This window comes from Peromyscus eremicus, chromosome 10 (genome assembly GCF_949786415.1).
Source record: "Peromyscus eremicus chromosome 10, PerEre_H2_v1, whole genome shotgun sequence".
Classification (NCBI taxonomy): Eukaryota; Metazoa; Chordata; class Mammalia; order Rodentia; family Cricetidae; genus Peromyscus; species Peromyscus eremicus.
This window is the reverse complement of record NC_081426.1, coordinates 96,031,985-96,058,485: the sequence shown is the minus strand read 5'-3', so window position 1 is coordinate 96,058,485 and position 26,501 is coordinate 96,031,985. Positions and strand designations below refer to the sequence as shown.

Below are 26,501 nucleotides of genomic sequence, written 5' to 3'. Positions count from 1 at the left end.
GTTTAAGTGAAACTACTAATTATAGTTGCATCAAATTTTATCTTGCTTTAAAACAGATACTTAAGGAAGTCAAGAAACAAACAGACTTCTCTTTTTATCAGGTGAAGTAGAAACTGGCATGGTATTGGTGTCCTATTTGGCGGTATGCTTTCAAAAGCTGTTGTTTTGTTGGATGGAGTTTAAAGATAGAGATAAAGTGGGGCTGGGGCTATAGCTCAGCAAGCAATGTTCTTAACCCTCAAATGTGAAGACTGATGTTCAGATCCATAGAATTGAGTGGCTAGGCAGCTTGCCCATAATTCCAGCTCAGAAGGCCCAGACAGGATCCTGGAAGCAAGCTGGCTAGCTAGATTAGCTGAATCGGAGAGCTCTAGGTTCAACCAAGAGACTTTGCCTCAATTATTAAGGAAGAGGGTGGTTGAAGACGTTTCCCAATAATCAGCCTCAGGCCTCCACATGTATCCACACACATGCACATACCCATGTGAACAGGTGTATACATAGGCACACAAACCACATAGACACATGCAGAAAGAGAGGGAGGGGAGGGGAGGGGAGGGGAGAGGAGACGAGGAGAGGAGAGAGGTCAAGTGGCCACAAGAGTGTGTCCTTGCAGCACGTTTTCCTAAGGTGATGCTCATGTCTTACAATCAGTGGATGTGTGGTGAAGGTAGCGTGGTAAAGCTGCAGCCATTTGTAGAACCCCAGTCAGTGGAGAGGCCCCAATTTTGTGCCATGAGTATCTTAGATTCCTGTTGTGGTAAGTGAAGAGACTAATGAGGCGTGCTGTAACTCTTTCAGTCTGAGCCTTCATTTTTTCCCAAAGCAAAAGGTTTTGACCACTCTCTGGGACTCTTGGTGGCGTGTCTTCCTCTTCCTCCTGGAACAGTGCCACGGATATAACTTCCGACAGATGGCAACGTGCTGTGTCTGTGGGCTCCCGGCCACAGGTGCTGTTGCTGCACTTGGAATGTGCGAGTGTGACTGAGAATCTGAAACTGTTGAGATGTGGCTGGTGGCTCTCATGGCCCCCGAATTAGACAGTGCAATCCTAGAATAGAAATGAGTGCCCTGCTTTTCTAAGGAAACTCAAATGCTAGCTGCTCAGGGTGACGATGGCGTTCACTGTGGATTTGACCTCGCTGACGAGTTCTGCCTCTGTGCCTGGGGTGACTTGACCTCTCTGAAGAATGCCTCCCTTGTTTTCTTTGGTGACCAATGGGTCTCATGTGGCCGGCTTGAACACCTTCCGCAGTCAGCGTCATGGTTTTCTGTGACTTAACCCTTGGCAGGTTAGAGGAGTTTCCTTCCTAGATAGTGACCTAAATCCTTGCTGAGAGTACGCGGTATGGAACACAGAGAGCTTTGAATTGCTAACTGAATTGACTGAATGAAATGGTCTCTGAAGACAGTGCTGCTGCCCACTGCCACACTTCCTCTGTCTCCTCCATGTGGGCATCTAGACTAGCCTCTGGAGTGTAAGCGGCAGAGTGGCAGGAACAGAGATGGTGTCAGAGTAGAAGTCACACAGTGGAATATCACTTACGAAAGTGCCTGAGCACTTGGTAGTGTTAGAATTAGCAATTAAAGTGGGGCACAAAAGTGTAAGCTTTTCTACCAAATAAACTGGCACAATTGGGGCAAGAGAAAGAACGGCATAAGCCAGCAATAATGCTGGAGCGCCGGAGCCAGTGGCCCTCTTCAGGACCACTATTTTGAGATCAGTATCTCAAAATAATTACATCGTAACATGCTGAGCGCAGTAAACTGTACCTCTAGGGCTGATATGTTTTCACTACATTCAGTTTTGCCTTTTCTGGAGTTTTGCGTACATGGAATTGTACACTATATATTCTGTTGCCATTCATTTTAAAATTGATAATTCATTCACATACTTAAAGATGGAAAAGTACTATTTTAAGCCTTTTGGGTATTTGTGAAAAAGTCCTCTTCCCATCTCTGGAAATGCTTCACTCCTAATTCCCCTTCTGAAACAACCAGTGTTAATAGTTTCATGGTGTCCACGGCTACAGCTATCCTTTTGTTTGTTTGTTTGTTTTTTCGAGACAAGGTTTCTCTGTGTGTAGCCTTGGTTGTCCTGGATCTCGTGCTGTAGACCAGGCTGGCCTCCAACTCACAGAGCTCTGCTTGCCTTCGCTGCCCGAGTGCTGGAATTAAAGGTTTACACCACCATTGCCTGGCATATCTTTCTTAACTGAGAGGTTTGAGCACTCTGTTTTAAATATTATCCAAAGAATCTTAGGACACCCCAACTAAAAGAACTTAAAATCTATTTCTATAATAACTAGTGTTCTGACTCCAAGTGTGAAAGCGTGACATTACCTGTGACATCAGTCACTTTTTAACTTTTTAAGCCATATCTAGTTCAAGTTCTCTAATCTATGATAGTAGAATTCATTGAACAAATATGAAAATATGACCGCAGATCAAGTAAAACCAACCTCCTCTTCTTATGGAGCCAAGTGTTTAGTAGGAGAACCAAAAATTCCCAAAAGACAACAAAAAACAAACAAAAAAATTCCCAAAAAGAGTCCTATAATTACCGTTTCCCGGAAGGTGACTGAGAGGACTAAGGGGGGGCAGTCAAAGAGCAGAGACCAGAGACCAGGGCCTGGGGAAGATGAGGGCCAGAGCACCTTCCAGGCAACCCAAGTCTGAGAAAACTGCTCAGGGTAAAGAGGTCGGCGTGGCTGGAGAAGGGAGTAGGATAGACCGTGGCTGGAGAAGGGAGTAGGATAGACCGAGGGCCAGGCAGAGAGGAGAGAGGTGGGCAAGGTGCTTGGCCCTGAAGGGCTTGGTTAGGAGGCTTTGTCTAAGGGAATAACACGGGACAGGGACAAGGTCACATGACACAGTATTCAGAACAAACATTCTTCCTGAAATAGGAGGAGATTTAGAGAAGGGTCAGAGGGATGTGGATACATCCCTCTGATGTATCAGCGTCCTTAGAGTCTACCTGCAGGCGCGAGTAAGTTTGGCTAGGGTGGTTGGTGATGGAGGACATAGGGTATATTCAAGGAAACTTTAGCAGATAAGTGCAACAGGATCTGCAAATAAATTGGAGAGGTAGATTTAAAAATGTTTCGTTTTGTTATGCAAGATGCATTAAGTTACAATGAAGCTGTTAAATGGACTTTAATAATATGACCTGAAGTTACGCAAAAAATTGCCTTAGACTATTTTGAAATTTTTAAAGGTTTTAGCTGGGTGGAGGACATGGTTTTACTTCCCATTTCTTATTTCCTAGTCTTGTTGAAAAATACTCTTTTCTAGAAGTGCTTATAATAGTGGAACTTTTTCTGGACAGGTCTTACAAATATAATTAAAAAAAGCCAGGGGTATCAGATTAGTAGACAATTTTGGAGCTTTTTTGACTGCACGATGCATAATTACCATAATTATGATCACTTCTAAGTGTATAACAAAAATGATCTATATTGCCTTTATTATTTTTCTTGCCTGCTCTTCCTGAGACAGGACCTGAATGAACAGGCTGTTTTTGTCCAGAACTAAGTAATTTCCTTCCAAGAACTTGGTTGGTGTTGGATAATTGCCCGCCTTCTGCCCTCCGTGGGACTCCGAATGAACCCACGGTGTCCAGAGGATGGGTGGAAGACCTGTTTAACCACCGCGAGTGCCATCTGAGTAACGTTTTTGAGAGTTGGACTCGGGGCAGCGGTCGCCAGGCTGCGCGTCCGCTCTGCGCGCCCCAGGCCTGGAAGCCCGCAGCAGGCGCGGGGTGGTCGCCCGGGGCCCCGAGGGGGTGTGCCTTCTGTTGCCCGGACTGGCACCGGGCGGTTCTGGCGGCCGGGGAAGTCAGCAGTTTGCAGGGCCGAAGTCGGCAGGGTGCTTGGACAGGGGCGGAGGACAGAGAGGGATCTCCCCGCCTCCGCTCCCCGCGGTCCAATCCCTTCGGTTTCTGCTTCGGCTTCGCCAACCCGGCCGGGGCCCTAACCTGCACGAACCCATTATGCCGTAGAGGCCGGCCGGGGCTCTTTAAGGCCCTCGCCGCGCCTGCGCCCTGGGCTTTCCTGAAGCGGCCCGGCCGGAGCCGGGCGGAGCTGGCGGGCGGGCGAGCGAGTGAGTGAGCGCGCGGACGAGGGGCTGCGCGAGGTTCGCCCGAGTCGCGGGCGGGCAGTGCGGCGAGCCGCCTTTCTGAGGGTCGCGGGGGCGGCCCCGAGCTCCCGAGCGCCGGAGCGGGAGGCGCGCGCCGGGGGACGCGGGGGAACGCGGCCCGCCCGGGCCGGCCCGGGCCGAGGCGCTGGGAGGCGGCGGCGCGGCCGCCGGCTGGATGGGAAGTTCATGTTGACGGCGACGTCCACCCCAGGTTTCCAAGGTGAGCGGCGTCGCGCCAGGCCGGGCGAGGGACGGGGCGAGCGCGGCGCCGCCCCGAGGGCCGCGCCGCCGGCCTGGGCCGCTGCCCAAGTTGCGGCGGCGCGAGCCCGCCGGGGCCTGCGTTCCCCGCGCCCGCCTGGCCCGGGCGGCCTCGGGGGCGCTTCCTCGAGGACACCTCGGCCCGCCCGCGCCCCCGGCCCGGGGTGCTTTCCTTGGGAAGTTGGCGTCCGTCTTTGGCCTCCGGCTTCTGCGCGCCGCCGTGGCCGCGGGCAGGTGATGGGCAAGCCAGGTGTGCCGCGCGGGGCCAGCCGCCGAGTCACCGCGCGTTTCCGGCGGTCGGCTGGCGGTGGTGGAGGTGTCGCGCCGCTCTCCCCGACCCGCGGTCATCTCAGGCGGCGTCCTTTCGCGGGACAGAGAGGTCAGCGAAACTTTTGGACCGGTTCCCTCACTTTCCTCCGGTTTTTGCTGGAGGGAATTTTAAGGAGCCGCGAGCGGCTTCCTTTGAGCTGCGGGAGAGAACAGTCATCGCTCTTCTCCGCTGAGGGAAGGAATCCCCAGAGCTTCCCGAAGCGAGAGAAACGTGATCTTTTGGTAGTTTTTAAATCTTTGCTTGGTGTTTTGTTTTTAAACTTTGTAAGTTAGAATTCCTCAGTGTTCTAGGAGTTTGCTTTCTGTAAAGCAGAAAATGCTCGCCTTCTCTGAGAAGTTTGTGTCAAGGAAATTGTAGAAAATGTGTTCAAGTGTGTCTGCAGAAAGAGATCACAGTCCTCTAAGTTTGCAGGTGAAACACCACAGACCAAGAAGAAATAGACATCACTAGGCATTGCTGAGTTGGGATATAGTCCTCTGAGGACTGGTTTTGTTTCTCGGTGAGAGTCTTGCTGTGTGGCCCAGGCTGCTGACAGACCCCTCCCTCCTGCCCCCTTCCAGGATATTGCCACGACTTCTGGTAGATATTGTCTTATTTTGTTTTGTTTTTAAATTTCTAACTTCAGGTACTCTGGGGCCTTTCCCAAGGCGGTTGTGCCGCTTAGTACTCAAGTGAAACTCCAGTGAATCCAGTACTTCCTGATGATGCTTATCATTTCTTAAAAATTTCTGTGATTTGGGCAGTAGATACAGTACTTTATCAGTGTGTGGGTTTATTTTGCATTTTTGTAGTGATTGAAGTTAAGGTTATTTTATTAGCCATTTTTCTATTAGAAGTGCCTCTTTTACGGATTATGCTTAGTTTTTACTTTTTTTTTTTTTTTTTTTTGCAGTGCTGGGGACAGAACCTACCGTCCTTTCATGAGCAACTGTGTTACTTTCCAAGGTTTCTTTTATCAGTGATATGAAAATACCTGCAGAATTCCAGTGATAAGCAACTTAGAAGTCTTAAACTTTTTTTTTTAATTGAACTTATTTAGGTACTCTTGGCTGTCACCATTCTGAGCACTTGATACACATTTGCTCCCTTAGTGTTTAAGTTTTAAATTACATGCCATTTTTGAGACTGAACACTATCCAAGTGGGATGCCACTTACTCCGTTGTCCAGGATATCTAGGCTTTACACAGAAGTTAGTCAGTAACCCTTGGGGTCATCAGGTCGGCTGCATTGGCATTCCAGCGCTTGTGTTCAAGTATCTCTTACTTTACTTAGAAATGGCCCCAAGTGCAAGAGTACTTCACTTTTGAATGTGCCAAAAGTGGAGCTGTAAAATGCCTCTTTGAAGTGAAAACGTGAATGTTCTTGACTTAATAATTAAAAAACAGTGTAATAATGTTGCTAGGATGTGCTTAAGAACAGTCTTCAACCTGTAAAATGGTCAGGAAGGATCAAGGAGTTGTGATAGTTTTGCAGTAGCACTCAGCCTGCACAGCACAGCCGCGTTGTGATGAGTTGTGGTGAGAAGGAGCTTCTGGACATCCACTGGATGTCTTGGAATGTGTCCCCTGTGGGTAAGGGGACCTGATAGGCCTCGCTGGCTGCCAGTGTTCTGAAAGCTGGGCAGAGGAAATGGCCAGTGGGTGGCTGCTGTTTGCTAAAAACACTTCTGCTTAATCCCTTGGCTTTAAGCCTCAGCCTCACTCTACTTGAGTCTGGAGTCGCTCCAGGTCAGTGTTTCCAGGAATAAATTATGAGAGGATAGGAATGAGAACCTAGAAAGTCTAACTGTACCCCTTGCACAGACTAAAGGTCTTCACCTCTTCACTGCTGACCTTGAGTCCTGCAGGTCCTTAGTCTTTTGAGTGGCCCTTGTTGCTTCTTGGCCATGTTCCCATTTGTAAGCTTGGGCTGTGTTCAGCTTCTTCCTCTTGTCAGCCACTGATTCATCCGTCTCTTGTTTCATGGATGCCCTGTCTTCTCTGGTCTCTCTGAGGATGTTAAAGATAGTTTTATTAAGCTTTCTTTTCTTTGCCTGATTTGCTTCCTCCAAGTTAACTTTCAACTTGGTATTACAGCTTGATTCGTAGCAGATCTTCTCAAGACTGGCTGGCAGTTCCTTGTTTTCTGTTCATGGTTAAGAGAGAGCACCTGATAGTTAATTGGAAGACCCAGGTTTATAAGTAGGATTTACTAAAGTCCAGGGCTGTGGTGTGTCTTCTGTGTGCTGTGAGTATGTGTTGTTCTCGTTAGTTGGTAAATAAAATGTTTGGCCACTGGTGAGGCTGAATAAAGTCAGGTGGCACATTCAGACTGAAGACAGATGAAGAAGGACCGAGTTGGGGCAGATGCCAGCCCGCCACTGCAAAAGCAAGACTTGTAGAAAATGAGGTAACAAGCCACAAACCACATGACAAAGTGTAGATAAGAAATATGGGTCAATTTAAATGTAAGAACCAGCTAGTAATAAGCCTGAGCCTTCGGCCAAGCATTTATAATTAATATAAGCCCCAGAGTGGTAATTTGGGAAGTGACTGCTGGGTATAATTATGTGTATGGGACAGAAGGCTCCGCCTCAGGTTACAGTCCAGGTTTACCCTGTAATCTATTCTCAGACAATAGTTCTCAGCTTTGGCTGTACATTAGAGTCTCATGGACAGCTTAAAAAAAATTATCCTTGTCATTACTAGACTGAATACATCAAGTATCTCTAGGAATAGGACCTGTGCACTAGTACTTCTAAAACCTGATGTTATTACTTATGATAAAATTAACAGTAGTAAGCCTGGTGTGGTGGCGTACGCCTTTAATCCCAGCACTTGGGAAGCAGAAGCAGGCAGATATCTGAGTTCCATGTCAGCCTGATCTACAGAGTGAGTTCCAGGACAGCCAGGGCTACACAGAAAAACCTTGCCCCCAAAAAACAAAATAAATAAATAGAATAAAAAATAAAATTTGGGGTTGGGGATTTAGCTCAGTGGTAGAGCGCTTGCCTAGCAAGTGCAAGGCCCTGTGTTCAGTCCTCAGCTCTGGAAAAAAAAAAATTCACAGTATTAAGTACATGGTTTGATGATTTCACCATGTAACTGACACAGAATCAGAGCTTGGTGGGAATTCTTTTGTGCATTTTTATTCAGTGTATTTATTCTCTGCCTAGTGGTATATGTTATTTTGATTTCTATTTCAGACCTTAGCATCTGGATTTTTTTATTTTTATTGTTTTGTTTTTTGAGACAGTTTCTCAGTAACAGCCCTAACTGTCCTGGAACTCTCTTTATAGACTAGGCTGGCCTTGAACTCCTAGAGATCAGCCAGCCTCAGCCTCCTGAGTCCTGGAATTAAAGGGGTGCACCACCACACCCAGCAGTATCTTGATTTTTTAATTAAATTATTGTTAGAGTTTGTATGTCTGTATGTGTATACGTGGGTATGCATGCTGTGGTGCGTGTGTGGCAGTCCGGAGGGCAGCTTTGTGGAGTGGGTTCTCCCTTCTACTTTTGCAGGGTTTCTGCGGCTTTAACGCAGGTTGCCAGGCTCGCATGGCGCCCATTTACCACTGAGCCATCTTTCAGGCCTGCATCAGTGGGGTTTTATGTCTGTTTGTTTGTTTGTTTTTGTTTCTTCAGACAGGGTTTCTCTGTGTGCCCTTCCGCCTGTCTCTGCCTCCCTAGTGCTAGAATTAAAGGTGTGTGCCACCACCACCTGGCTTGACTCTCCTAGTTTTGGGGACAAGACTCTTTGAATCTGGAGCTTGCTAGGCTGGCCAGCAAGCCCCAAGGGATCCTCTTGTTCCTCATCTCCAGTGCTGGGATTATAGGCTCATGCTGCTTTGTGTCCAGCTTTCTATGTGGGAGATGAGGATTTGAACTGAGGTCCTCAGGCTTGTGCTGCAAGCCGCTTGGTCAGCTGAGCCATCTTACCAGCCCCAGCAGAACTAAACATCAGTGTTTTAGTAGTGTTTGTGTGAAGAAGCCAAGGAGGTTGTGTGTGCAGTCTGCACTTCAGCCTGTGTCACACACGTGTGTTCTCATCTACTTCCACTGCTCTCTCGTGCTTCCCACAGTTGATCACCGTGTTTGCTAGGGTGCTGGGGAGATGACCGCCTTTTTGATCAAGCTGTCACTCAGTCTTTGTTGTTTTGTTTGAGGCAGATTCATAGCCCAGGCTGACCTTGAACTCCTGGTCCTCTTCATCTTCCTCGACTAAGATTACAGGCTTTTGTCACCAAGACCATCCGTCAATTCTCATGTTCCTGTTAGAAGTGCTCATTGTTCCAGAATCATACAGTGTCAGAATTGGAAATTTTTTTTTTTTGGTTTTTCGAGACAGGGTTTCTCTGTGTAGCTTTGCGCCTTTCCTGGGACTCACTTGGTAGCCCAGGCTGGCCTCGAACTCACAGAGATCCGCCTGGCTCTGCCTCCCGAGTGCTGGGATTAAAGGCGTGCGCCACCACCGGCATTTTTTAACATATTTATTAAGTGAAAATTTACCCATCGACAGTGCTTCAGATCAATTGAATTTTATCTCACTTTTTTCTTTATTAAGAAATATTTTATTCATTTTACATAACAACCACAGATCCCCCTCTCATCCCTCCTCCTGCTCCCCGCCCCCCCCCAGCTTTCCCCCCAACCCATTCCCCATTTCCTCCTCTGAAAAGGTGAGGCCTCCCTTGGAGAGTCAGCAAAGCCTGGTACAGTCAGTTGAGGCAGGTCCAAGCCCCTCAGAATTGGAATTTTTTTTTTTCCTTAGTTTTTCGAGACAGGGTTTCTCTGTGTACTTTTGGTGCCTGTCCCGGATCTTGCTCTGTAGACCAGGCTGGCCTTGAACTCACAGAGATCCACCTGTCTCTGCCTCCTGAGTGCTGGGATTAAAGGCACGAGCCACCACCGCCTGGCAGAAATTATTTTAAAGATAATTCAGCCTAATGAACTGTTTGATACTTTCTCTGAAACACTTGTCCATTCTAAATGTGCAAAAGTCGAGGCCAGCCTGGTCTACAGAGTGAGTTCCAGAACAGACTCCAAAGCTACACAGAGAAACCCTGTCTTGAAGAACCAAGGGGGGAAAAAGTATGCGTCACGATGCCTTGCCAAATGATAGAATTTTTTGAGTTAGAGTTTTCACTCTATAGTTCCTGATAAAGTGGAAATAATATATTTAGGTTAAGCTTATGTAATTTAAATACACACCTTTTGTGTGTATGTGGTATGTGGGTATGTATCCATGTGTGCATATGTGGTTGCACGTGTGTGTGTGTGTGTGTGTGTGTGTGTGTGTGTGTGTGTGTGTAGCTTTGCGGGCTCTCCTGATCTCTTTTCACCTTATTCATTGAGGCATGGTCTCCACTAAACACAGAGATTACTGATAATGGCTAGTCTAGCGTGCGGGAATTCAGTTTTCTTAAAGAGTACTGAAATTTCAGGCAGGCCTCTGTGCCCACCTGGCATTTATTTGGGTGCTGGGGATCCAAACTGTAGTCCTCACACCTGTGGATGCCTTTTACCACTGAGCTGCTCCCCAGCCCACAATACACCTTTACATTATGTCCAAAAATCCCCATGACATTTGTGGTGCTAAGTAGATTTTTTTTGGGCAATATTTAGCCACAGAACCTGTGAGTCCTCTGCCACTCTTAGTATTTTTAAACAAGCTTTAACAATACAGAAGTGCTAACCACTGCACAAAATCTTTACTTTTTTTCTACATCACAATTGTTTTTCTTTTATGTTTATATATAACGTTCAGGATGTCAGTCAGAAATGACCTTGGCAGTTACTGTTTATCATGGTGGTATAATAGTCTTTCCTCCTTAGAAAAGCCAGATAGTTCTGTGTTTTGCAGGTAGGACATGTTGACTTTGGTCTCTTCAGTTTCTCATCTCGTCTCTCATCACTGCAGCTCGATTGCTCTGATTACTTTTGTATTTCCAGCTGTCTGTTGTAATTGTACTTAATCTTCCCCTGCTTGTGCAGTCTACAGTTTTTTGTCGCTTGGCACATGGTAGCCAAGTATTCTATCATTGCAGTTCATTTGCCCTTTTAAGAGACTCAAGACAATGCGGGTTCAGTACTTGTTCATTGTCCTTTGTACTCATCCCACACTCAGCTGTGTTCTGAAAAATGTTCCTAAAAGCTGGTTAGACTGGCCCTGATCTGGGCTTTCTTTGTTGATTTTGCTCTTTCTTGATTGTCTTGCAAGCTCATTATTAGGATTCCTGAAGGACCTGCTGGTTCTCTGTGTTCTAGATCAATGATGAGAATTAGGATTGAACTGACTTTCCTGTGGATAATTGCTTTCTGGCTTTTATTCATGGGGGAAGTCCCCTCCCTGCCAAGGTTTCTTTGTGTAGACCTGGCTGTCCTGGAACTCACTAAGTAGACCAGGCTGGCCTTGAACTCAAAGAGATCTGACTCTGCCTCCCTAGTGCTGGGATTAAAGGCATGTGCCTCACCACTGTGGGGCTCATGGGGAAGTTTTATAAAGCACTGGTTAGAAATGCGGATGCAGATTTTGACTCTGATTGGTGCTGAGATGATGAGCTGTTACCTTTGGCTTGGTGTAGATATTTTGCCATGTCAAAGATAAACTCAGGGGTTTTACAAATGAATTTGTTGGAACAGTGTTAGTGGATACTGGATAAAATTGTAGCTTTAATAAACAATTATGTAACATGATACCTTGTGAAAGATAAATGTATCTTCAAGTATAGCATAGTAGTTTAGATGACTTAACCTATAATTTGATGGTGAGAAGACAGAACTTGAAGTTTATTAAGTATGGGTTTTAAATTAAAAATATTTAAAATTTTATTATTTGCATGTTGTGTGTATGTGATGTATAAGGGCATGTGTGTTCTGTGGCACATTTATGGAGGTGAAGAGCTGTGTGGATTCCATGTTCTCCTTCCACCTTTATGTGGGTTTCAGGGATTGAACTCAGGTAGTCAGGCGTGTGCAGCAAGCACCTTTACCCCTTGAGCCTCTCACCAGCCCAGAGGATGATTTTGAGAGAATAAATGTATGAGAAATATTCTTGGGTATTTACTTGGAATTCCTGTAATGGATGAGAACAAAATTAAATACTCAACTTTATTGCTTTTTTGAAAATAGGAAGGGCTGAGATAAAAGAGGTTATAGACGTTGTTGAGTAGACATTTGTAGTCACACATAGGTTAGACCAGTGTTAGGAAATGTGGTCAAGCTCAGGAAAGCCAAGCAGTCGCGGCATCATCTGTTTGTCAGCACAATGCTAGGTGTGTGTGTGTGTGTGTGTGTGTGTGTGTGTGTGTGTGGTGGTGGTGGTGAGTGGGCTCTGTATGCATGGACAGAATTCCTTGTTCACAAGACTTAGAAACGGAGGGAAGACATTGTTCATGTATCCATGTTTCTAAGCAGGAGGATGACTTTTTTTTTTTTTTTTAAGATTGATTTATTTATTATGTATACAGCATGTATGATCAGAAGAGGGTACCAGATCTCATAGATGGCTGTAAGCCATCATGTGGTTGCTGGGAATTGAACTCAGAACTTTAGAAGAGCAGTCAGTGCTTTTAACCTCTGAGCCATCTCTCCAGCCCCTGAGGATGACTTTTTAAAGTGTGATTTAGGGCTGTTCTTCCAAAGGTCCTGAGTTCAATTCCCAGCAACCACATGGTGGCTGAAAACCATCTGTAATGAGATCTGGTGCCCTCTTTGGGCCTGCAGGGATACATGCAGGCAGAACACTGTATACATAATAAATAAAAAATCTTATAAAAAATAAAGTGTGATTTAGTGTTTGTTTGATTTTATTAAGGCTTTCTGTAACTAGTCAAAAAAAACCAGTAAACTAAAAGTTTTACATCTTTATTATTTTAAATTTTTATTATTATTATTATTATTATTATTATTATGAGACAAGGTTTCTCTGTGTAGTTTTGGTGCCTGTACTGGATTTCACTCTGTAGAGGATGGCCTTGAACTCACAGAGATTCGCCTGGCTCTGCCTTCTGAGTGTTGGGATTATGGGGTGAGCCACCACTGCCTGGCCTTGTTTTGTTTTTTTGAGACAAGGTCTCTACATAGCCCTGGTTGGCCTTGAACTCACAAGAGATCTACCCGCCTCTGTCTCCTGAGCGGTGGGAAGAATTTTACATCTTAATGTTTCCTTTTTTTTTTTTTTTTTTTTTTTTTTGTTTTTATTTTTGGTTTTTCGAGACAGGGTTTCTCCGTGTAGCTTTGCGCCTTTCCTGGAACTCACTTGGTAGCCCAGGCCGGCCTCGAACTCACAGAGATCCGCCTGGCTCTGCCTCCCGAGTGCTGGGATTAAAGGCGTGCGCCACCACCGCCCGGCTTCCTTTTTTTTTTTTGTTAGTGCTTGGGATCAAACCCAGAGTCTTGGGAGTGCTAAGTATGTGCATTCCCATTGAACTATACCTGAGCCACAAGATCCTTTATAGTGATCAATTGATTGATTCGTTGATTTTGTTTGAGACAGGGTCTTGGTATATAATCCTGGTTGGCTTTGAAGTCAATATATAGAATAAGGTACCCTTAAATTTACTTGCTTTTGCCTCTGGAGTGCTGGGATTGCAGATGTGAGCCATCATACCCAGCTCCAACCCCCCCTCCCCTTAAAAAAAAAAGAAAATGATTGTCTCTATGTGTTGTGTGACAGGACTTTTATTGGGGAGACACATACATGTCTACTCATTCCATTCAGGGAGCCCAGGACAGACCAAAGTACAGATATCATTAAAGTCAAACAGTGAACCAACAAGTTTTAATTGAGGTTATTTACAGGAATGTGAAATGACTTAAAGATAGTTGCATTAACAAAGCCCACCCCAGCATGGGTGACAGTTCACAAAAGCTGGGGACCTGGAGCACAGTGCACAGCCTGCAGGGAGCTCAACAGGCTGGAGAGTGTCCTTTCCAGGTGACTCTTCAGGGCTGTTCTGGTCTTCATAGCCTTCCTTTCAGCTGTGCTTGTCTGAGAATGACTCTCTTCAGTCTTCATCAGTTACTTTTGGGAGGAAAGGACCTAGTGAATCTGGTCAGTTTCAGGGACTTCCTGAAGCTAATTTGAGTTGTTGTTGCCTACGGAGCTCCCCTGTAGGATGGAAAGTTTCAGTCTCAGGGGAAACTGCTAGACAGCACTGTGTTGTCCAGGCTGTCCCACAACTCCCTCCTTACCTTAGAATCTAAAGCAGCTGAGGCTGCATGCACAGAACACAGTGTTTGACTAAATTAAATTTATTATTATTATATTTTATATGTGTGGGTGTTTTACCTGCACCATCTGTGTGCCTGGTGCTCTCAGAGGCCAGAAAACAGCATCCCTGATAATGGCTTGTGAACTGCCGTGTGGGTGCTGGGAATTGATTCTGGGTGTTCTGCAGGAGTATCCTGTGCTCTTAACTGCTGAGCCATCTCTCTAGCCCCTTGTCTAAATTTTTGTTGTTGTTTTGGACAGCTTTGGCTGTCCTGGAACTAGTTCCGTAAACCAGGCTGGCCTTGAACTCACAGAGATCTGCTTGCCTCTGCCTCCCAGCTGCTGGGACTAAAGGCGTGCGCTACCATTGCCCGGCAGCTACATTTTTTGAGACAAAATTTATGTATTGTGAAATCAGACTTTCCGTGTACAGCAGATGTCATGCATGCCAGTGATACTTCCTCCCCCAGCTCTTTCAGTTAACCCTACCGTTACATCTTTGTATCATCAACTAGGTTTTTTTGTTGGCTGTTGTTCTTGAACTTCATTCATATAAGTAGACAATACTGTGTGTGTGTGTTTCCCCCTTAGGGTGTGTGTTGTGTCATGTAATATACCACAGTTGTCCATTTGCTCATTTGGCTATTATGAGTCAAGTTGCAGTCACAATTTGATTACAGATTACTTTGTAATATACATTTTTATATCTGTTAAATAAATAAATAGGAATGGACTTTACTGAGTCACAGGACAGATTTAGAGTATATTTTGCTCTTAATTTTTATTTTATTTTACTTTTTGAGACTTCCTCTCCCTTTAATGTAGCCCAGGCTGACCTCAAATTAGAGATCTTCCTGCCTCAGCTTCTTGAGTGCTAGAATTACAGGCACCCACACTCATATTTGCCTGGATAGATAAGTGTTTAACTTCAGAAGACAATGCTAAACAATTTGCCCAAGTGGTAACAGCATTTTCACATTCTAACCTGAAGTCTGTCAGTGACAAGTCAGAAATGAATTTTAGATTATTTAGTCCCAGTGGGGTCTAGGAGTTAGAATAGGGGAAACATACAGCAAAATGACACTTTTGAAGGTCCTAGATGATGGGCAGCATAGACAAAGAAATTTCCATAATGAGCAAGCATGTAATGGGAAGCACAGGCAAAGTAATTTTTATGGTGTTATGACTCATATAGACCATTCTGTTCCAAATAATTGGTAGAGAAAAACTATAATGGCATGGAATCGTTAAATCTTCATAGATTGTAGTATCTAAGTATACCAGGCACTAAACCATGAACACAGTAGAGTAAAAACTTCTGGAGGGTAACATTTTGCTTGTAAATAGTGATTTGGGTAAAAGGAAGTAGATAACTCTGGACATGTGTGTAGTGATGAGAATCCAGACACATGGGAATTTTGCTGAATCACTGACTCCAGGCCCAGAAACCCCTGTCTTGTAGCCTATTATTATTTATTTAGATTATTTAGAATTTAGAATTGACTGTTCCTGTTAGCTTTGGTAGAAATGTCATTTATGGGGCTGAAGAGATGGCTCATTTGTTAAGAGCACTTGCTGCTCCTCCAGAGGACCCAAGTTCAGTTCCTAGTGCCCATATTGGGTGACTCACAGCCACCTGTAGTTCCAGCTTTGGGGGCTTGACACTCATCTGATACTTATGTGTATATACACACAAATAGAAATAGAATAGGTATTTTCAAAAATTTCATTTATTTTCTAAAAAGGCATGTAATTATGAAAGGTCTCCATTGGATGTTTTTCTCTTTTTTTCTGTCTTTTTCATTAGAAACTATTGTTTAATTTACAGAATGGGAAGGTTTCTTTTTGTACACAGTGTTAGTTTTGTGTCTTATTTTTTTGGTGCTGGAGATCAGACCAGGGCCTCATGAATCTGAAGATGTGTTTACTACTGAGCTGTACCTTTAACCTCAAATGTTAACTTCAGAGTCAGGAAAATGGGAATTGTTTCTTTACATGTTACACGATTTATGTCTAATATGAAAAATTATTAGAAAAGCCTTCATTAGTCACTATTTAGTACTAGTATTATACCAATCTACGAGAAGAAAATTAAATATAGTTCATTATGGGCTCTTTTCAGAGAAATTCGGAATTTTCATGTGGATATGTTGATAATCTCATTTTTCAGTATAATGTCTATCCAAATATTTTAATTCAATTTTCTAAGTAGGTATCTGTTGAATGGAATTCTTGGGGCTGTGACATGTTTTTGCTTTTATGTCTTACAATTTTAGCTTACCTTCTGTCTTCAGGTTTCTATTGCTGTGAAGTGACAACATGACCATAGCAATTCTCATAAGGAAAACATTTAATTGGGGCTGGCTTACAGTTGCAGAGGTTTAGTCCGTTATGGTCATGGGAGGACATGGCAGCATGCAGGCAGACATGGTGCTGGAGAAGTAGCTGAGACTAGCTCAGTCGGTAGAGCATGAGACTCTTAATCCCAGGGTCGTGGGTTCGAGCCCCACGTTGGGCGCCAAATGTAGATGTAACCAACCTTCTTATTAAATAAGAAACACAGAACCAATGCAAAGAAGAAAGCCAAGAGGTCAGAGCTAAGAGCTAAAACCTTACCCTTCCTCCTGCAGTGGTCCTACCTCTCCGAACTCACTACCCCTGTGTTAATGTCTTTATATAGTGTTCCTGTTCTGCCTTCTCATTGGTTGTAAACCCAACCACATGACTGCTTCGTCACGGCCTGTCTGTATAGGCCTCCAGGTTTTCCTTGCTTGGTATTGAGATTAAAGGCATGTGTGTCCAATAATGGCTGTATCCCTGAACACACAGAGACTTACCCAGCTCTGCCTACCAAGTGCTGGGATTACAAGTATACGCCACCACTGCCCTGCTTTCCTATGGCTTGCTAATAGCTCTGACCCCCGGGCAACTTTATTTATTAACATACAAATAACATTTTAATACAAATAAAATATCACCATAGTTCTACATCTTGATCTGCAGGCAACAGGAAGTGAGCTGAGACACACTTCCTCCAACAAGGCCACACTTACTCCTATGAGGCCACACCTCCTAATAGTGGCAGTCCCTATGGGCAAGCATTCAAACACATGAGTCTGTGGGGGCCATTCCTATTCAAACTACCACACTTAGTTAAATACACGTTTAGTGAAATTGATATTATTCTAGTGGATGTTAAGAATTTAGAAGGGGGTTAAATCTCTAACTGCTACATAGCTTGGTGTTTGAGTTGCTGTTAGATAGCTATACAGGTGACCCTGTTTGTCCTGTAGAGAAAAAATGCACTCTAAACCACAGACAGCTGTGGAGCATGACACTGACTTTGAATCATTCAACTTTGAATATGCTATTATTCTCTGACCAGGTTGGGAGAAATATCTATCTCTGTTCCATACTCCCCCTCCCCCCATGGAATCTTACGTGACCTTGAATTCTCTATGTAGCCTGAGGATGATCATTTCCACGGCCTCCAGAAACCCCTGTACATAACAATTATAAAATAGTGGCTTTTTCAGTTTCAGGAAATGGTACCATCAGTTGTTCAAGTCATGGTAGATTGTACCTTTGAATTGTTCTCCCTCATTCTAGATCTGTTTCACCAGAAGGCTATTTTGCTCCTGTTTCTGCAATATTATCTTACTAACAATTGTGTTTATCTCTCTTGTCCACTCACTAGCCTAAAGCATAATTTTTTCACTTAGATTTAATAGTCATTTGCTTAATCTCTTTACTGCCTGATCTTGCCTCCTTATAAATAAGCTGTTTATATAGATTATTCTTTTTACAAAGCAGATTAAGATCATGGTATCCACATGTTTAAACTTTTAGTGGTTTCCAATTACATTCTAGATAGATCTAGGAATTCCTGATATCTTCTTTATGATTGATCTCTGACAACATTTTTAGTTCTCTCCTACATTTCCCTTCAAGTTAGTATGCTTTAGCCCTACTGATCTCTTCTTGTAACCTGGCCTCTTTAATGCAGAGGCCAGTAGCCTGACATAGTCTGTAAACTATTGAGTGCTTGATCTGTGGTTAGTTTGAATTGAGATGTTGTCTAACATACATGTTGAATTTCAGATTTAGTATTAAAGAATGTTATGTATAATACTCATTTATCTGTTAAAATAACATTTACATATATTAGGCTAAATGCAGCGTGTTTTTACTTTATAGAAATTGTAGCTAATAGAAACGTTTAAATATTTATAATAATTATCATAACTATATACAGTTTTTAATAGTTATAGTTTTTGCATTTGTGCCTCATCTTATATTTCTATTAGTGCTCGTCCTTCCCTTCTCTCCCTCTTTCCTCCTTTCATCCCCCTTATTTTTTTGAGATAGTGTGTCTCTGTGTAATTCTGGGACTTGTGACCAGATTCAAGTGGTCTGTCTGTCTGTCCTCCTTCCCCCCAAGGGTACATAAACAGTAAGAACTAGTGAGGAGAACAGACTAGCCTGCTGCCTGGAAGAGGCTCAGGCCTAACTGAAGGAGATATTCTCTGACTTGTCGAGCTGGCTGCAAGTAGTGCAATGAACTCCAGGGTTCCTGCTCTTGGTGGTGTAGCTGCCTTTGTGTTTGCCCTGCCCCTGCCTTCTTACTCACACTCCTGTCAACAATCCTAATAAACTCAGGGTTCACCAGACTGGACTTTGGTGCTTTCATTACTTTGATCCTGTGGTGTTTGGTTCCCTCTTGAGGTGAATAGATGTTTGTTTTGGGACTCCAGGAAAAGTCTCACATGGAAATAGTTTACTTCTCCCTGATCATTCACCTAAAGCAGTGTTCTCAGCCTTCCTAAAGCTGCGACCCTTTAGTACTTGTGTTGTGGTGACCCCCAACCATAAAATTATTTTCATTGCTACTTTATAACTGTAATTTTGCTACTGTTATGAATCGTAATGTAAATTTCTGTGTTTTCGTGGTCTTAGGCAACCCCTTTGAGAGGTGGTTTGATTTCCAAAGGGGTCATGACCCACATGTTGAGAACCACTGACCTAAAGTAGGATACTTTAGTGTGTCTATGCATACATGCAACTCTTGTCATGGTAGATTTCAGAAAAGTTCTCATCACCTCAGAGCTAACACTCTGGAACCCTTGAGCAGCAGCTGCTGCTCGGTCCCTCACCAGTCTACTTTCTGTCTGTAGATAAGTCTGCTCTGGACATTCCATGCAAGTGGAGTCATAATGTGCAGTCCGTGATTCAGTTATATCACTGTAGTATACTGTTTTTAGGATAATCCATGTTCTAGAATGTATTGTGTTTCATTCTTTTAATAGCTGTGAACCAATTTTCCACATTTAATTAAAAGTTGGTTGCCTGGGGTTGGGGATCTAGCTCAGTGGTAGAGTGCTTGAGCACAAGGCCCTGGGTTCAGTCCTCAGCTCCGAATTATAAAAAAAAAAAAAAAAAAAAAAAAAGAGTTGGTTGCCACTGACCTAAGAGCTCTTATCCCTTTGAAATAGTTTGGCCTCTTTCAATAATTGTTCTTAGTGAAAATAGAAATAATTACATCAGAATCTTCAGTTTATTTTCTGTATAAAAAACAAGATATTTGATTTCAAGAAAGTAGCCTACTTATTAAGCAAAAGGTTTACTTCTTGGCATTGCTTTAGCATGATAATCAATATCATTTTAGTAACAGTGAAGTAATCATGTAGTTTAATTGTATTGAAGGCTTATATGCATTCTGGTTCTGAATCAGAAATCAGTAAGTTTTTCCTATGTTTTTAAATTTTCAAAAACACTATTTTATGTGTATAGGTGTTTAGCCTGCATGTATGTCTGTGCACCACGTGTGGCCTGCTGCCCAGGGAGGCCAGAAGAGGGTGTCAGATCCCCTGGAACTGGAGTTACAGACAGTTGTGAGCTGCCACATGGTTGCTAGGAATTGAACCTGAGTCTTCTGGAAGAGCAGCCAGTGCTCTTAACTGCTGAGCTATCTCTCCAGCCCAGGTTTTTCCTATCTTGATTAAATGCTATTTTCAGGACTCCAGACCTTAATATAGTTTTTTAGGTCTGAGATACTGATTCCTGTTTTCTTAGTATGTAGTTCTTGTACCTATCACTATTCAGGTAAGTCAAAAAGATTTTTTCCCCTTTTATATATTTGAATCTGCTGTCACCTTTAACACAAGTTCCATATTAATCTTTACTAATAGCTTAAAATTTTAATTTCCTAGTTATGCTTTAAGCATTGTTAATATTTTAATTTAATAACAGTATGATACTGTTTCAGTTACTAGAGAGAGCTGTGTAACAAATCCCCATCACACTTAGTGACTTTGCACAATCATTTTAGTATGTGACTATAGTCTCCTGTGCGTCAGGGATTTAGATAGACCACTGAGGAGCTGGCTGTCCTTCCAGTCTCCACTTTAGTCCAGGATCATCTGAAGTATGTTCATACACATGATTGGGAGTGTATGCTGTCAGTCAGAGTATTTTCATTTGGCTTTTCCTCACAGTCTCTGTGTAGACTAATTTCAGTAACCTAAGTCTCCCCCACCACCCCAATGTTAGAGATGGAACTTAGGCCTCACACATGATGGACAGCCACTGTGGCCACAGAACTTTATCCCTAGCCCCATTTATTTGGATATCACCCTCTAAAACAGTGAGATAAAAGATTTCGGATGTTTTAAGCTATCTGGTTGGCTGTCCTTGGTTGTGGCAGTCCTAGGGAACTAGCACAGGTCACCTTTAGAAAACACAAGTCAGATGATTAAAATTGATCCCTTTCTTCCTCTGCGTTGTGTGTGGTGATGGTGCATGCTTATTTTGCCCATTTATGATCTTCTTTATTTTACCTTTGTTTTTGAAGGTATTTTACTATGTGCAGAACTCAGGCTTTGAACTCAGAATCCTCCTATCTTAGCTTCCTGAGTGATGGGGTTACAGGCATGTGCCACCACACCTGGCCCACATTCTTCTGCATGAAACAGGAGAGGTTGGCTGCTTATCAGCCATGACCCAAGTTTATATGTTAACATTTTTTTTGATAAATGAATACAGTACTTTAAAAATTGTTAAATGTGATAGCTATACAGGGGTGTTAGAGGTTCATTCATTACAGTGTGTTATTTAGTAATTAATTTTCAAGAAGGTATTGAGTGCCTTCTCTTAGGTAATTTTTTCTTTCTTTCTTTCTCTTTTCTTTTTCTTTTTTCTTTTTGGTTTTTTTTTGAGACAGGGTTTCTCTGCGTAGTTTTGCTGCCTGTCCTGGGTCTCACTCTGTAGACCAGCCTTAAACTCAGGGAGATCCGCTTGGTTCTGCCTCCTGAGTACTGAGTACTGCCACCACCGACTAGCAATTTTTTTTTTTTAAATAGCAAGAGGATTTATGGAAAGTACAAATAGTTTCTCTCTAGCTTACTATGCATTTTTTCCCCTTTGAGTGTTGGGGATGAACCCAGGGCCTCACACATTCCACACAAGCACTTGTTCACTGAGTTGTATCCACCCAGCCTTTAATATACTTTCTAATTACTTTAGTTATTTATATTTTGAAAGTGTGTGTGTGCATGACACATGTGTGAGTGCCGGTGTGCAAATGCTTGGTGCATGTTTGGAGGTCTGAATATAACTTTCATGAGTTATTTCTCTCCTTCCACTTTGTTGAAGCAGGGTCTTTCTTGTTTTGCTGTTCTCTATACTCCAGGGTGGCTAACCTGGAGCTTCCAGGTCTTCTGTTCCCAAATCTTGTTTTAGGAATACTGGGATTAAAGATTCAAGCCACCAGATCTGGCTTTTTGGGGTGGAGCTCAGGTAGTTAGGATTGACTTGCTGAGCCATCTCACCAGTCCTGAGGAGGCCTTTTCTAGATGACAGTATTTATGTTTTCTGAGTAATATTTTATTTCTTAAGGAATAATAACTAATACAGTAGTACAAGTACAATATGGGACATACAGCATTGTGGGGATTAAATTAGGAGATAATACCAAGTAGCATATAAAAAGCACTCATTTATGTTTTTACCATGCTTGAATTCAAAGTGTTAAATATAGCCAAGAAGTGTCTTGGAATTGAGAGGAAAGCGTGACAGGAACAAACAGGTCAGAGAACAAGTGCTGACAGACAACAGCTTTTCCAGAGTAAAAAAGGATTCTGATTAGACAGGTTTTGAAAGTACATCGTGCCTTTATCTTCTACCTGTCTTTATTTAATTAAAAACTCATTAGTCTGGAGCGATAGCTCAGTGCTTTAGAACATTGGCTGTTCTTCCAGAGGACCTGGGTTTGGGTCCTAGCACCCACATGCAGCTAACAACATCTGTGACTCCAGTTCCAAGGTCAGATGCCCTCTCCTGGCCCTTGGGATACCAGGCAAAATATTTTTATATTTTATATTTTATAAATGTACATACAAAATATTTATTTATTGAAAAAATTTTCACACAATATATTCTGACCACACTTTTCTCCTCCCCAACTCCTCCCAGACCCATCCTACCTCTCCACCCATCTGATCCCTTGCCTTTTCTTTGTTTTTCACTTTAGAAAACAAACCACCAAACAAACCCAAACAAACCAAAGAGGGTGGGGAGGGAAAATAAAATTTCAGACCCATACACATACTACAAAAACACACCAAAAAGTGGACACCAAATATGCAAGCATAGGACCAATAAGAAAAGAAATTTCCAAACAAAGCCATTTGAGACAAAAAGTCTACAAAAATACCATTGAGTTTATTTTGTGTTGGCCATCTATGGAAGGGCATGTGAGATTCCATTGGAGAAAACTAATTTTCCCTTCATAAGCGCGTGTCAATTGCAGATAGTTTCTTGGTTGGGGTGGGAGCCTATGCCCACTTCCCCCTCTGACCAGTGGAATCTCTGCAGGCCCTGTGTGTTGCCACAGTCCTATGAATTCGTATGTGCATCAGTGTCAGGAGGACACTGTTCCTTGGCATCATCCATCTCCTCTGGCTCTTAAAATTTTTTTTTTTTTTTTTTGGTTTTTCGAGACAGGGTTTCTCTGTGTAGCTTTGCGCCTTTCCTGGAACTCACTTGGTAGCCCAGGCTGGCCTTGAACTCACAGAGATCCGCCTGGCTCTGCCTCCCGAGTGCTGGGATTAAAGGCGTGCGCCACCACCGCCCGGCTTGGCTCTTAAAATTTTTCCACCTCCTCTTTCACATATCTCTTTGAGTCCCGAGAAGGTTTGATGAAGGCATCCCATTAGGGCTGAGTGCTCCAAGGTCTCTCACTCTGCATATTGTTCAGTTGTCTTTGTGTTAGTTCTCATCTACTGCAAGGAGAAGCTTCTCTGATGATGACTAAGACACTGATCTGTGGGTATAGTAGAATGTCATTAGGAGTCATTTTATTGCGTGGTTAACTTTAGCAGAATGGTGGTATTTGGTTTTCCCGTAGGCCCATGGCTTATACACTCTCAGGTTTTTAACCATCCTAGCAGTGTCAGACATGAGTTTCGTCATGGAGTGGGCCTTACATCCAGTCGTAGAAGAGTTCATCACTCCCACAGCATTTGTGCCACTATTACATCAACATATTTTGCAGGCAGGTCACCATTGTAGATTGCAAGATTTGTAGCTGAGTTGATGGTTGCCTTTCTCCTCTGGTAGCAGCAGAGTACCTTCCAGTACCATGGACACTAGCCAGTAGGGGTGAAGCCTCTAGTTAGGCACCAGCTTGAGTATGTGCTCTATGAGATACTTAAGTATTATCTTCAGCAAAAGGCCGCCTCATCAGTTTGTTGAGAGCGACCAATAGCCTTGGCAGTAGCCTGAGATACTTTGTGCCCCTTTGGCTAACTACTCAACTAGATGTAACCCATTTCTGGCACTTAAGGTGAAATCTTGATGGAAGATATTGAGTTGGGGCATTGTCACCCCCATTGTTTGATGACACCACTTCGATTTCTTTCATTTATGTAAATAGGAAACTTCTGCAGTAGTGGGTTTCCCCATGGCTTCTCAAATGCCCTTAGTTCTCTCTTCATGTTCCCTTTCTCACCCTTTCTGCTTCTCACTCCCCGGTTAGTCCTCCCACTCCACCCTCCCTCCCATAACTATTCATTTTATTTCTCCTTTCTAGGGAGGTCCTCTCCTCTCCCTTTGTCCCCTACCAGGTATCTAACTTCTGTTATGTGGAGTGTAGCATGCATATCAAAGACTCCCCTCCCCCAGACAGGGTTTCCCTGTATAGTTTTGGTGCCTGTCCTGGATCTCGCTCTGTAGCCCAGGCTGGCCTCGAACTCATAGAGATCCCCCTGCCTCTGCCTCCCGAGTGCTGGGATTAAAGGCGTGCGCCACCACCGCCCAGTGCATATCAAAGACTTAAAAAGCCAATATCCACATATAAAAGAAAACATGCCTTTTGGGTTTGGGTGACTTTACTCAGGATGATTTTTTTCCAGCTCCATCCATTTACCTGCAAATTTCATTCTTTTTAACAATTAATAATATTCCAGTGTGTAAATGTAGTACATTTTCATTATCCTGTCATCAACTGATGGACATCTAGGCTGTTTCCAATTTCTGGCTATTATGAATAGAGCAGCTATGATTATGAATGAGCAAGTGTCTACATTTATGTAGTAGGATGTAGTTCTTATCTTAGCACAGGCCAAGAGTGATATAGCTGGATCTTGAGGTAGCTCTATTCCCAGCTTCCTGAGGAACTGTACACCGATGTGCGTAGTGGCTGTACAAGTATGCACCTCCACCAGCAATGAATAAGTGTTCTCTTTACTCCATATCCTCACCAGCATGAGCTGTCACTCGTTTTATTGATCTTGGCCATTCTGACTGGTATAGGATGAAGTCTCAAAGTAATTTTCCCTGATGACTAAGGGTGTTGAACATTTGTTTAAGTAATTCGCAGCCATTTTATGTTTCATTTTTTGAGAACTCTCTATTTACTTCTGTACCCCAGTTTTCAGTTGGGCTATTTTCTTAGTGTTCAGTTTTTTTTTTTTTTAAGTTCTTTATATATTTTAGATACTAGCCTTCTATTGGATGTGTTAATTGGTGAAGATCCTTTCCCATTCTGTAGCCTGCAACTTTGCCAGAATGATGGTGTCAAGAAGAAGAATTGAGATCCCATTAATTGTTTTAGTGTCTGTGCTAGATGGAGGTGAAAGACCCCCAGCCTCCCCGCCTAACATAGCTTAGCTCAGGTGTTTTTGAATAAAGCCTGAGAGGTACTGAGGAGTTCAGTTAACGGACATGGGATAAACAGAACATTCATGGTTAGCCACCTGGCCCCAGAGCGAGGAACTAAAAGGTCAGAAAAACACCCTGTACCCTAGACAAGAGCTAGGCGTGGCGAGCTCGGGGAGAAACCACGAGCTGACCTGGGTTTGAACCTAGCCTCATTTGAATCATCCAATCAGAACCTGGCCTCATTTGCATCATCCAATCAAAACCCTGTAACCAGGCTTCTTGCCCGAGCTTCGGCTGCCCGACCCTATAAAAACCCTCTGCTCCAGCCCGTGTGTGCGCGCGCCAGTCCCTTGAGCTTCTTGAGAGACTGTGTCGCCCCGGGTACCCGTGTTCCTGAATAAAGCCTCTTGCTGTTTGCATCTGATTCGTGGTTTCGGTGTGATCCTTGGGCGAGGGTCTCTCCTGAGGGAAGACTGCCATCAGGGGGTCTTTCAGAGGCAAACACCTATACTTACAAAATAAAATAAAAAACATTTAAAACTTGATAGGACTTTAACTCAGTAAAATAGTTATTGGGAAAACTTTTGTTCAGAAGGGAGCACATCCTTTTATATACAAAGTTGTATTTTTTCCCTTTTTCTTTTCTTTTTTTTTTTTGACAGGGTTTCTCTGTGTAGCCTTGGTTGTTCTGGAACTCACTGTAGATCAGGTTGGTCTTGAACTCACAGAGATCCTCCTGCCTCTGCCTCCCAAGTGCTGCAATTTGTTTTGTTTTTTTGTTCTTTGTTTTTTTTTGGAGGTGTGAGATCTCATTATGTAACTCAGGTTGGCCTTGAATTTGGGATCTTCTGCCTCAACTTCCAGAGTGCTGGGATTACAAATATACACCACCATGCCTTACTTATTTATTTGCCTTTTGGACTTTGTTGAATAATCAAAAGAAATTTGAAGTAGCTATATTAATTTCAGAAAAAGCGGACTTGAGGAAGTTACCAGGAATAAAGACAGTCCTTACATATCAAAATACAGCCATTTCTTCAAAAAGACATTGCAGTCAGTGAGACAAAGCAAAATAGTGAGGTAGGGGCCAGCCCAGCCTCTATGTGACCCTGTCTCAACACAAAGCCAACCAACAAGCAAAACCTAGAACTTGAGTAGAATATCCAGACCCACTCCTGGAATTGTAGACTCCAGTACCGTCTAATAGTGGGTTAACTGATGAGTGCAGAAAACACAGTCTTCTAAGTTTATAAGGATAAACCCAAAACACACCACGTTCTGGGACATGAAATGGCCTTGACTTGTGCTCACAGGCCACAGTAGAATTAAATTAGAAATTTAAAGTTAGAAATAGCTGTATCATTTTATAACTTACATTGTAAAGTTAGAAAAATAGTTGGAAATTATAAAAATTTTTGGAGATTA

General features: G+C 43.3%; 1 protein-coding gene across 2 annotated transcripts in view; it reads left to right on the top strand.

The window, feature by feature from the left end:
* The first annotated feature begins 4,247 nt into the window (after window positions 1–4,247).
* Window positions 4,248–26,501, top strand: part of Evi5 (ecotropic viral integration site 5) — a 159,572-nt gene continuing 137,318 nt past the window's right edge. For both annotated transcript variants that reach the window (XM_059274926.1, XM_059274925.1), the window contains exon 1: window positions 4,248–4,357. The gene's annotated coding sequence lies outside the window, so the exon portion shown is untranslated. The remainder of the gene's footprint in view (window positions 4,358–26,501) is intronic.